Here is a 12,709-nt window from a genome sequence, read left to right on the forward strand (position 1 = left end):
TTCACAAGCCTTTCTGGGAAAACTACCTCCAGTGCCCTCTGGGATACTCACCCCATTTGTGTAGTGTGTGTGTGTGCACGCGCGTGCGTGTTCGGTTTTGTTACAATAGTTACCATTATACTTGTATCTTTTCTAATGTCCTCAGATTCCTTTCCCTTACTCGGAGTCTTATTTCGTTTGTCACCTATATCTTGACCCCCTCTTATTACTTATAGAACAATCATTTTATTCTATTTTTCCCTTTTTCTCCTCCCTTCCATTTTTAAAATCATGTTGTTTTTAGAAAACAAAATTGGTATTTTATTTTTCCACCCTTGTAGCCATCTTTATTTTACTTAGACGTCTACAACTTAATGTATTTAACGCTCACCATCATAATGCTTTTTGAATTTTGCCCCAGTTGACACTCAGCCAATTTTTGAGTCCCAGTCTGTCTAAGTGCAGTTGCCTTTCCTCCAAACCCCTATTGTAAGGTGGGGTATGTGTGCAGTCCATGGTGAGACCCCCATATATCTGTAACCTGGTGCATAGTCTGGGACTCACCTCTGGTTCATGAGCTGCAGGTGTTCTGGGGGAGACCAGCCATGGCTCCACCAAGGCCGTGAATATCAGAGGCGGCACTTCCATCCTGATAGGTGAACTGTACACACTAAGGGCAAGATCTTGTATATTCCTATTAAGCATAGATGGAAGGAAGGCAGCAAGATTACCTTCCCCAAAGAGGGGGATGCCATGCCTGATGACCTCCCTGCAGATGTTTAGTATTCAAAGAACAGCCCAGTGCCTTTTTGGAATAAGGCATCAGTGTGCTGTGCAGTGCCTGGATCAGCCTCAAGGTGGTGATGCCTGGATCAGATTGAGGAGGGGGCGGGGGGAACAGGACAGGGTCACCATATGGATGATGAGGCATAAAGCTTTGTTCTACCAGCAAGGTCCTTCTTTCCCCTCTTCATTTTTTCTTCCCTCCTCGCTTACTCCAAGTCATCTTTTCCTTACTCTCAGCTTTATTTTATCCTGGGAGGTAGGTGGCTACCTGGTCAACATTGTTACTACTGGCAGCTGAGTGATGCTTTTGCTCTGCAACAAAATATCATTTGGCAGTCTGAAGAAATACCTACAGAGGGGAACCACTTCCCCCAGGTGCCTTTCCAGTAGGGAAACCTCAATGTAAAGTTTAAAGTATTCTTCCCTAACACATTAATATGACTCGCATGACAGATTCTTAAGGCGCGTCTGTGCTGTTCCTAGCCCATCCCCCACCAGCCCAGGATCCACTGCAGCAATACCCTCCCCCACCCCCCAAATCCCATTCAGGGTTCACCCACCTGTGGGGTCCTCTGGTCACTGACCTCTAAATCATGATGAAGCCACTGTTCTTTCTTCATTGTTGTTTTATGAATTGCATACCTATTCTTGACCCTCTTCGGATAGAGAACACCTGTCTTCCCTACTCTCTGAAGGATGTAAAACATTCAGTGAGCGGAAGGTGTGAGCTGCTCTACACTTTCGTTAAGGCTAAGCGAAGAGGCAGGAGGCAGAGCCCACCTCCTCAAACTTCATCAGGGAGGAAATGGGCTTTTGGGGGCACGTGATATCTCTTTGTCAACAAGAGCTCCAGAGCACTGGTGACCTTTTAGAAGCCAGAGGAAGCAATCAGTAAGAGCTGAACTCACTCCTCCTTTTCCCTAAGCACAAGCCCTGAGTTACCTGAAACCCATGCCCCCAACACAGGACACAGAAAAGACATCACTATTATTAGAGAATCATTTATTGGGGAGAATTAATATTCTCCACAAGAAGGAATTATTTTGCGGTGGGAAATTTTCCGCTCTCGAAATGCTGGAAAAGCGTTTTCTGTTGACATACAGACGGATCCCTAAACATAGTGCCTTTAGCAGTGGTGAGAACAGCTGGAGGCCCCTGGGCCGGCTTGACGCCTGCAGGTGGAGCTCGGATGGGGCACATGCTCCCTGCGGGGCACAGATAAGGGACGCTTCTGATCCAATAGCTGATCTTTAAACGCCATGACTTTCTGAGGGTGTCTGTTCTGGTCTCTGATCCGTCTAGAACATGTAGGATAATTCTGGCCAGCAAAGACAACTTCTTGGTGGCAGGACTTGGTGCTTGGCACTTTACAGGAGGGAGCCCTGTAGTTGGAAGGATGCCCCTGGACGGGCTCTGCCTGGGCCTGCTCTTCTGCCTTCTGGTCAGTTTTCACAAACTTCCTCAGGGAAGGAAGGGGCTCTTGAGGGCGGGTGACCTCTGCTGCACACCGCTGCCCCAGTTTCTCCACTGGGAACTTCCCAGGGACCGTCCTGGTCTTCTGAGCCGTGGTGGTCCCAGTAACGGCAGCTCTCCCTTTAACCAGGCCTCTGCTCTGTGCAGATGATATGGGGCTGCCCTTTTCCTGGGGATGTTCTTGGTTTTTGCCTTTTGTCCCAGGACGAAGCCATTGAAAAATGTGGTTCATCTTTTTTCTGAACAGACTTTCAGGAGGAGACTGTGCCTTCTGTGATGAGGTCTGGGAAGACTTGCTCCCAAGCGTCTCCTCTGATGCTGTGATCTGAGTAGGGAAACTCTTTCTTGTAGGTTGGGATGTCCCCAACCCTGCATCCCCTCCACCAAGCTCTTCTTTGTTGGTGCCCGGAGGGCTCACTCTCGTTGTAGCTGGTGGGAATTTCTTATCCTCGTACCTCTTTCGGTCTTTCTTAGGGACCCAAGGCTCCTGCCGCTGCTGCCTGCTGATCCCAGTGTCCTCCAGATGGACATGCAGCACCTGGGAAGCTCCCATGTCCCCACTGGAGACACCGTGGGCATGAGTCAGTGAGGCCTTGCAAGTCAAGCTCTCTGAGGCAGGGGACCTGTCAGTGTGTTGGCCTTGGACCTGGCTCTGGTTCCTCTTCTCTAGTTTCGACTTTAATTCCCTAAACAGATGTTCCTTAAGATCCGATGACTTCGGGTCTTGGGGAACTTGTCTTTTTGGTGCAGGGCTTTCAATGGTCCCAGAAATTTCTATTTTACTGTGATTCTCACGTATCCTTTGGGAGCTTCCTGGCTTGCTGGTTGTCAACACATTACCAGTTTTTGACTGCAGAGCGTTGAGCTCCTTGGCCCTGAATATGTCCCTGGCCGTGCTGTGCACGGAAAAGGGTTCCGACTTCATCTTTTTGTCCTGTCGCCCTTCTCTTCTATCACTGGGACTCACTCTCTCATCCTTTGTCTCATGTTTGGCACCAGCTTGCCTTGCAGGCAGCTCTGGGGGGCATCTGTTGCCTAGCTGAGTAAATTTCTGACTCGCTTTGCCTGTGATGCCACATGTGACAGGCAGATGAGTCTGCCTGGCACCCTTACTCCTCTGAACAACCTCTGCAATCTCTTGGTTGATACCAGAGGGTGATTGTCTCGGCACCCCTTGTCCTTGCCTGCCCATAGGTGAAGTAGCAGGGCAAAGACGATCCAGGACCACGGCTGAATTTGTTGTTTCCGCTTTTTCTTGAAGAACAGATTTAGAGCTTCCTCTATGGGGCTCGAAGCCCTCGGATTTGGAGTCCACTTCCAAAGTTGGGTTATTTGAGGGGGGACAGTAGAAATAGGTCAAGGACTGGGATGCAGCATCTTCCAATTTAAACGCCTGTATGGATTCAAGGACCCTGCAGGGAAGGCCCCACTCCATTCTCATACGAAAGCTTTTAATATGGGTTTCCATCATCTGTTGTGCACTGGAATCAATGAAGCAAAGCTCCTGGAAGGTATTCAGGGAGGAGTCCCCACCCACTGAAGGTGGCAAACTCCTCTGTGTTATTTGGGTGCGGGATTTGTCAGAAAGCAGCAATGTCTGCTTGCTGGCATGCCATGAACTGCGCACCATCCCAGGGAGCCGAGCCTCACTGATTTCCTCAAACTTCTTGCTCAAATGTGCTTTCAGGACATTTTCAAGTTGTTTCTGATCTAGACTTTCCTCCAAGGCCCTTGAATTTTTCCCTGACAGACTTGCCACGTGACTATTTAGGTCTTTCTCAGAGTCATATGCCGGATCCTTATCTGAAGAGCTCTCTGGGTCACTCAACAGATGAGCTTTTGGGCCATTCTCTGGGCTGTGCCCCCGATCCTTCCGCATCTCCTTCTCTACCTGAAGCAGTTCTGAACCCCTCTCATGGAAGCTTTTGGATTGGCTCAATCCAACATTTAGATCTTTGTTCACCGAGATCCGTGAGAGTCCACGATTGCTCTCTGACTTAGCTATCTCTGAGAAATCTCTTGGAGGCATCATCAGTGACAGACACTCACAGATCCTGCGGGGCAGGCCCCACCGGTGTTGGATGAGCCTCTTTCGAAGGTGATGTTCCAGTTTCTTCCTCAGCTCATCACTGAGAGGAAACTCTACGGGAAGGATGGAAATGGAGGCATGGGCCTGGGAGGCCTGATGGTAAGGAAAGTTGGGAGCTGAAGAACAAAATTCTTCCTGAGATCTTTGGACTACAGAGGGGGAACCCCACAAACTTTCCTGTTGCTTCTGCAACACTTTCCATTCCAGTTGTTGAATTTCAGATGAGGTGAGAGACTCTGATTCATCCTGGGGTCTATGGTGACACACTCCACAGATCCTTATCTGGGGTAGAGGACCAGATGGTAGGATTGGGAGTGGGGATTTAAGGTGGGCCTGGGACTTGACCTGAGTGAGAGGTAGGGGCTGGGATTGGGGCAGGGTTTGAGGCAAGGGTTGGGGCTGGATCTCAGGCAAGGATGGAGGTGGGCGATGGAGAGGTACTGGGGATTCTTGGCCCATGGAGGCATTTGAGATGGTATTGAAAAGGAAGATTGTGGTGCAGTCACTTGAGTCACAGATAGCAGAGGGCAAGGACTCGCTGTGCAGAGATGGGAGACCCCAGAAGTGCTGCATACATTTTTCCTGTAAATGGTCCTCCAAGATTTTAGGATATGGGGGCTGCTCATGCATGTGCAGCTCCTTTGGTTTGCCTGCACTGCTCCAAGAAGGAAGGGAGAATGCTGAGTCACACTCATCAGCATTTGACTCTAACGTTTTCCCCGAAGGATTTAGTTGGTGGCCTGGCCTACGTATTTTTGGAAAAGAACCCTTCTCCTTCTCCTTTTCCTTCCACATCAGGAAATCACTCCTCTTTCGGACTTGTCTCTCCAGGAGTGCCAGGACATGAGGGCTGAGAAATGAGAGGTTACCAGGCTCTATAAGGTTAGCTGTAGGGTGTCTCTCCAGAGAGGACTCTGAAGAATGGAGGGCAAGAAACTCTCGATTAAAATCACATGGTGCCAACGTGGAAGGTGCTGAGAACAAGTCTTTGGCACAAGCTTGCCACCAGGATAATTCTGAAATTGACAGGCTTGAATGGTCAGTGCCTCTGACTGTTGGGACATAAGTGGACAACCCACCAGGGCTATCTGGAGATGAGTTCTCTGGAACAGACTTCAGTAAGATGGAAACCAATTTAGACTGAGTCACAGTTAAAGGGTGGTCTGTCGGTGGTGAGACAGACAGGCTTGGTGCTGTGTGATGACAAACCAGTGAATCAGTGGGATTGATTATCTGGGACAAATTTGGTAAGGGGTTAATATCTTGGGAAAGGGTGCGGTCAAGAGAGAAGATCGTATTCAGAGACAGAGTGGCCTCTGGTTGGAGAATAGGCCCCGTTGCCTGGGTGTCATGTGGTGGGAGAGGGGGAAGGGCAAGGGGTTGGGGTGGGGAACGGTCTGCTGGGAATTTGGACTCCAAGGGAGGAAAAGGTTCTGGTGGCATAGAGTGACCCAGTGGTGAGGGTGAAAGAAAGTCAGCTAAGGGTGTCATTGGGTTAGGTGAGAGGACGGAGGGGGGCAGTGGGGAAGGGTCAGGTGGAGGGGATGGTGTTAGGTCTCCTGGAGGGACTTCTGAGAAGGCAGAGGACAGAGTGAATGATGACTCAGTCCCAGAAGCTGTGGAAGCCATAGAGGACACAGAGGCGGTATCATCTTCCAGGTCCTCCAGGAGCCGATTGATCTCAGCAGTTGTTCTATTACACACCTCACAGGAGGGGTCTGGGCATAATAGTTGACGAAAGCGGGTGGTATCAAGAGGCCGGCCTACGGGCCTGCGGGAGACAGGAAGTAGAAAACTGTAGCCAGGACCAGAAAAAGGAAAGGAGGACCTGCTGGCCTGTCAGGGGAGGGGCCACCTGAAGCCTGCTGCCCCTTCACAATGCCCCACGTCTATGACTTCACCATACACTCAGCAGCCCTCACCCCAAGGCCTTCATTCACATACCCGTTCCTATGGCAAACCCCTCCCATGACTACTGCAGGCTGTACTGAATCCCTGGAATTGCAGAGAACATGTTAAAGAGGGATAAGGAAAGAAAAGACTAGTCACCTTTTCAGAATAGAAATTAGCCTCCTTTTCTCCTCTGTTTCCCTCTGGTAATTTCTCCAACCTGGGAAACCAGAAGAGTGAATTACATGTAATAAAGGTAGAAGCATAGGTGTTACACAGGAGTCCCTTTATGGGAGACCCTTGGGATATTAACTCTGAAAGCCCCAAGAATCAGTAGATGTGGTCAAACAGTCAATGATAATATTAATAAGGTTCACATGTGTTTGTTGCTTCATTTATAAAGTACTGTCACATACGTTATCCCATGGGATGTTCAAAACCCCCATGTGAGGAACATAGGTCAATGGTTACCTCGAGGAGTCTGATCATCCAGGAAGTCAACGTAGTTTCTACAAGGTCAGGAGACAGAAGTTCTGACTCTTGACGTCTCCCACGGCCACCCACTGGGCAACACCCATTGTCCAGGCCCATCACTGCTTCATGCCCAGAGCTGGGCAGAGCAGGAATCTGAGAAATGTCTCGGGTTCTGACTACCTTCCCATGAGCCTTTCCTCTAAGGCCTCTATCTTCTGAGAGGGACTCTATCTAGCGACTGACATCCTCAGAGACCATGGACCTGGGACCTCATGGAGAGGACAGGAAGGGTCACCCTTAGAGAGCTCAGGTGGGATAGGTGGAACCCTACCACTTGATGTTCCACCTCTTCTTCTCCTCTTGGCTCTGCCCTGACGCTGAGAACAAAAAGAAAAGAATGAGGAGCGAGGACTTAGTTGGCTTGCTCCTCTCTCTAGGAAACTCAGATATTCATCCAAGATTAATGTCACTCTCCATTTTTATTACTAGCACTTTGTGTTCTTTCCCTTTCTGAATTTCTAAAGGTGATAAGATACTTTCAATTTTTCCTTCTTTGAAAAACTCGAAGGAGGATTTTTGGCTAGAGTCCACACTTGATATTCTCAGTCAGAAGTCCTCTGCTCAAGCAGGCCATAGACTCTGAGGCCCACAGTCACATCTGTGCTTCCTCAGATGGGACCCTGTATCCTGGGACAGAGCTCACACTCCAGTGTCTGCTCAGAGGCTCAGCCCTGCTCTCCTGATCTGCCCAATACAAAGGACGGTTTGGTCGAATGACGCCCGACATGGGAATGTGACTCATGATCCAGTGTTGGGAACGGTGTTCTCCTACACAGATCCCAAACTCTCTAAATAACCTAATGCAGGGCCGTGAAATCAGTCATGGGATTTTATCCAGGAATCCTCCACCACACCCAGATGGTCTGTGAGTTTTAAATGGGAAACAGTCCCAGCTGAACCCCTAGTCCTGCCTCTCCTATTCCCCTAGAAGGATGATGTTCTATCCTCTATTCAGACTTGCCATCTTAGGAGTCTCTCTGGACCAACTCATTTAAAAATGTGGGACTAGAAATGGAAACAACAATAAAAAATCCCTGTTGGTGGCTTGCCCAGGGATCCTTACCTTTTGGTAGATTTTGGTTTTCCAGAAGGTTGGTAAAGATGGAATCCCCACCAGGAAGCACAGGAACAGAAGAAGCAACCACAACCCACACACGATGGTGAGGTTGTGGTCACTATCTAAGAATGTTGAGCAGATGCTCAAAAACAACTCAATATGGCTATTCAGAAATGAGAGAACATTCCATTGACTGAACTCCATTTTCTGAATCGCAAGGCTGCCTGAGGCAGCTGAGCTCTGAGAGTGTCCACACTTGCCTATAATCCCAGGCCTGCATCACAGAGCACTGAAGAGTCACAAAGGGTTTCAGAGGGTGGGGGAGGGGACATGAAGAGGGTGTGCCCATGGCCCCTTCCCCCCACCAGCCCAGCTGATCTCTCCATCCATCCTGGGCCCTCCAGGTCCCTCTGCCCTACCCTGCCATCCTATTTTCCAACTCTGTCCGTTCATCATATCATACAATTACATTAATGGAATTTTCTGCCTGTTCCACCTGTACTCCAGATATTACCTGGGCCCCCTTTACTGTTTGGAGAGCTTGACTTTGGTTTCACCAATTCCACTGCCTCGAAAGTCTGAAATGCTCCCTGGAATTTTTGCTTGTACCCAGACATTTACACTCAGAATCATATATGTCCTCAAATCCATCTTTCCTTTAGAATGTTTTTGCCTTACATGAACCCTGATATAGAACTTAAAGTTCTTTACTCATTTGGTTTTGTGAATGTTGAATAACAAATTTTAGTTTTTTGCTTCAGTCAGCCTTTACCGTCTTCAGCCAGTGGGGCTGACTCAAATAATTGAAATGAATAATTCATTATTCAACATTCACAAGACTAAAATCAGTACGGGCATACCTCACTTAATGAAAGGGACATGTTTTGAGAAATGCATCATTAGGCACTTTCACTGTTGTGTGAACATCACACAATGTACTTACACAAACCTAAGTGGTAGAGCCTACTACACACCCAGGCTATGTGGTGCTACCCGTATGGGACCACTGTCATATATGTGGTCCATTAGTGACCGAAACATCGTTAATATTGTTACATGGTGCGTGACTGTGGTGGATGACAATGACAAAATGGAGTACCATTTTCAAGGCTTCTAAAATGGAGCTGGGAGGCCATTAAGGAAGTGGGGCTTATGCTTGTACACCACATCCACCACCAGATGTTAACTGAACTTTTGAGCTTTACCTGACAGCAGAGGTCACATCTTGAAGTGTTTCCTCATTCCAAGAAGGGGCAGTCTGCCTAGGACCAACTATGTTCTGGCAAGTCAGCTCACCCCATGCCAGAACCAGTCATTAACTGTTCACTGTAGACCTTTGTAAGCCTGTGTCCTTTCCTTTTATCTACCCCTGCCTCCTTTGTCTTCCTAGGAGCACATTTGAGCTTCTACTCGAATCTACATCTCCTGAATTGCAGTTCTTGAGACCCCAAATAAACTTTTTGGTTCTTTTGCAGTTTATGCCTCTTATTTGCTGACTTTACATGGTGACAGAAGTGGGATCCCTAGCTACTGACCTTCAATTCTGGTGCCACTTCACAGACACAAGCAAGGTGCCTGCAAAGAATCTTTTGTGCTCTGTCGTCTCCTCCTGGTGGCTCTGGTTCCTGGTGGTAAGTCCTCCTGGGCCTGGACCTCCCATTTTTGGTAGAGGTCCAGACTCTTTATGTAGGCGTCCTTTGATAGTGGTTCTGGCCATCCTTCCATTGTCAGCTTTGTTAGAAACTTCTGTTTCTTTCACTCCTTTTTTGGGCCTTTGATCCTTTGGTAAGTTCATACAAATGAGAAATCCATTTTCTAAGAGGACCACCAAAGAACAGCCCCACTCTGGGACTCCTGCTGGTTTTGTCTTTAAAGAATACAGACCTTCTACATGTAGATTTTTGTCCCACTGGGCTCAGATTACTCAGGGTGATTTAAAGCTTCACTGGCCTAAATGGAGCTCCTTTGAAATTCCTAAATTGGTTTATCTGTGCACTCAATTGGAAAAAGCCTATCAAACCAAACAAATAAAATGGGAAACTTTTTAAAATTGGTATCTTGAGGCCTCTAAATGAAACACTGAAAAGGACACTTCCTTGCAAGCCATAACAATGTCATAACTAAGAATTTCAAATGATTAAATGTAAATGCCATCGATAAAAGAATATTAACTCCTCCTGTATTTGTCAGGGTTCTCTGGAGAACCAAGGAGATTATCTATATATATATAATATATATTAATATTGATATATAATAGAATATATACTCCATTGTATCTATATTTAAATTCATTTATTTAGTTCTATAAATTACATATATACACATAAAATTTATATATAAAAGAAACTTTGGCCTCGCCCCTAACTGCTTAAAAGAATTTAAGACAGAAGGCCTGTTCCAGGAAGGAGCTGTCAACGTAGGGAACTCTAGATGTGGTAGAGAAGAAGGTACCTAGCCGGGCCCATTTTACACAAGTTCTCTCTCATTTGTTTAGAGATGGCCCAGCAAACATTTGGTTTTCTGTCTCCTTGTGAATTGGCTTCCTCCTCTTTGAAGTCCCAAACCATGACCCCCAACCCCGCGCCTTTGTAAAATATCTAAACCCTAACCATAGACCTGGCAGACACGCTGTAGACTGAGCAGCAGCATGAAGACCAGGGTCAACCTGATGACATTGTGGGTGGGACTACTGGCTGTTTGTCCACATCCTTGTCCTGGGTGCCCAGGAAGGCAGTCACCCAGCAACTTGCAGTGAGGTGTGGCATGTGACTATGTTTCAGCCAATGCAATGGGAGTGGAAGTGGTGTGTGCCATTTCCAGGTTGGAACTTTTGAAAGCAGGTGTGTCTTCTCCGTGTTTCTTCTTTCTCCTTGTGCAGATTGGTTGCAGACAATGATACAGGCGTCAGGAATGGCAGAGCCAAGAGACGGGAATTCATGGGTGACTGACACACCCTGTGGAAGAGAACCACCTGCCCAACACGAAACCCACCTTGGCCTGTAAGGTAATCACACATAAATTTCTACTCTCTGGTTATTCTTTTTCGGGATCTGCTTGTTATTTTCTTAACTATTATGGAAATATTTCAAATATGCAGAAGAGTACATAGTATGGCCTCTATCTCCGGCCCCAATACCCAGAAAGAATAGACGTTAAATTCTGCCCTATTTGCTTCCGATGTTGCATTCATTTGCTGGGGCTGCCATGAGAAAATACCACACGTAGGATGGCTTAAACAATAGAAATTTATTTTCTCACGGTTCTGGAGGCTGAAGTTCAAGATCAAGGCATTGGCCGGTATAGTCTCTTCTGAGGCCTCTCTCCCCGGCCGCTTCTCCCTGTGTCCTCACACGGTCTTCCCTCTGTGTGTGTCTGAGTTCTAATCTTCTCTTCTTACGTGACTATCAGTCACATTGGATTGGAGCCTACCCATGTGACCTCACTTTACCTTAATTACCTCTTTAGAGGCCCTCTCTCCAAATGCAGCCCTATTTTGAGGTCCTGGAGTTAGGACTTCAACATATGAATTTTCAGGGACATGATTCAGCCCACAACGATATCTCTGTTTTTAAGAAGCAAAATGTTGCCGTCACACCTAAAATTCACATTTCCATCCCGTTCTCCTCCCTCCCTCATCATAGGTATCAATATCCTAAAATTAATTACATTCTTTATGATTCCAAGAATATCCATGTGCATGGCTCCATTAACAACAGATTACATTTTTATGCATAGTCAAGATATACATGTGTATGTCTCCGTTAACAAATTCTTACATTGTTATGCACTTAAAAAATGTACAGGAACAGCATCACACTGCACATGTCCTTCTTTGATTGGCTTTGGGCTATAAATGGGGAAGGAAAAACAGCAGCTGAGGGTAAGAGAATAAATAAACGGCTTATGCATAAAAACCCAAAAGGACAGATTTCCAAGAGCATCCAGGTTGGTGACCATGTGCAGGTTCTGGGAGAGTGGTTACCTGGAGAGGACGTGGAAGCTCAGTGCCCTTTCCCCATGTCTTGCCCTATGCGTCTGTTCCATCGAGCTATTCCCGAGTCATATCCTTTTCTAATAAACAGGTAATCTAGTAAGTAAAAGGTTTCTCTGAGTTCTGGGAGCCGCCCTAGCAAATTCGTCAAACCGGAGTAGAGAGTCTTGAGAACCTCCTACTGACAGCCAGTTGCTCAGAAGCATAGGCGACAACCTAGACTTGCTCTTGGCACCTGCAGTGGGGGCAGTCTTGGGGACTGAACCCTTAACCTGTGGGATGTGATGCTGTCTCTGGGTGCATAGTGTCAGAATCGAGTTGAATTGTAGGACACCCAGCTGGTGTCCCAAGAATTGCTTGTTGGTGGGGGGGACTCCCCTGACCCACAACCCCACACACATTGGAATTGGTACCAGAACCTAGGAACAAACTGTGAAAGATAAGCGTCTTAGCTTGGGTTCCCATAACAAAATGCCATAGCGTGGGTGACTTAAACAACAGAAATTTATTTTCTCACCATTCTGGGGGCTGGAAGCCTGAGCTCAGGATGCCAGCATGGTCAGGTTCTGGCGAGGGCTCTCTCCTCAGCTTGCATAAGGTCCCCTTCTCACTGAGTCCTCAGATGGCGGGGTGTGTGTATGCGTGTGAAGAAACAGAAAGAGAGATCTCTTCCACTTCTGATGAGGCCACAGTCCTATCTCATTTAGGTTCCACCGTTATGACTTCATTTTCACCATAATTACTTCCTAAAGACCTTGTGTCTGGACATGGTCACAAGGGGGGGTCAGGGCTTCCATATATGAATGGTGGGGAGAGAGAATTCAGTCCATAGCAATAAATAAAGAGCAAATAAATAGAAACAAAGATTTGGCGTTTCTCTTCCGCATTTCCTTTCTTCCTGACTTTACTG

General features: G+C 47.2%; 1 protein-coding gene and 1 long non-coding RNA gene across 32 annotated transcripts in view; one reads left to right on the plus strand and one right to left on the minus strand.

Moving 5' to 3' along the window:
* Positions 1-12,709, plus strand: part of LOC111772189 (ral guanine nucleotide dissociation stimulator-like) — a 93,236-nt gene that overhangs the window by 48,865 nt on the left and 31,662 nt on the right. For 30 of the 31 annotated variants that reach the window (XR_011429389.1, XR_011429388.1, XR_011429396.1 and 27 more), the window contains 2 exons: positions 9,284-9,439; positions 10,687-10,812. The gene's annotated coding sequence lies outside the window, so the exon portion shown is untranslated. Of the gene's footprint in view, positions 1-9,283; positions 9,440-10,686; positions 10,813-12,709 lie in introns of those variants that run through there. The other variant, XR_011429412.1, reaches the window with a different exon arrangement.
* Positions 1,751-8,045, minus strand: LOC138919307 (uncharacterized). Its single transcript, XR_011429415.1, has 4 exons — positions 7,815-8,045; positions 7,023-7,068; positions 6,377-6,437; positions 1,751-6,098 (listed from the first exon to the last, which is right to left on the minus strand). It is a non-coding gene; the product is annotated as an uncharacterized lncRNA (long non-coding RNA).

Source organism: Equus caballus, chromosome 20, assembly GCF_041296265.1.
Source record: "Equus caballus isolate H_3958 breed thoroughbred chromosome 20, TB-T2T, whole genome shotgun sequence".
NCBI lineage: Eukaryota > Metazoa > Chordata > Mammalia > Perissodactyla > Equidae > Equus > Equus caballus.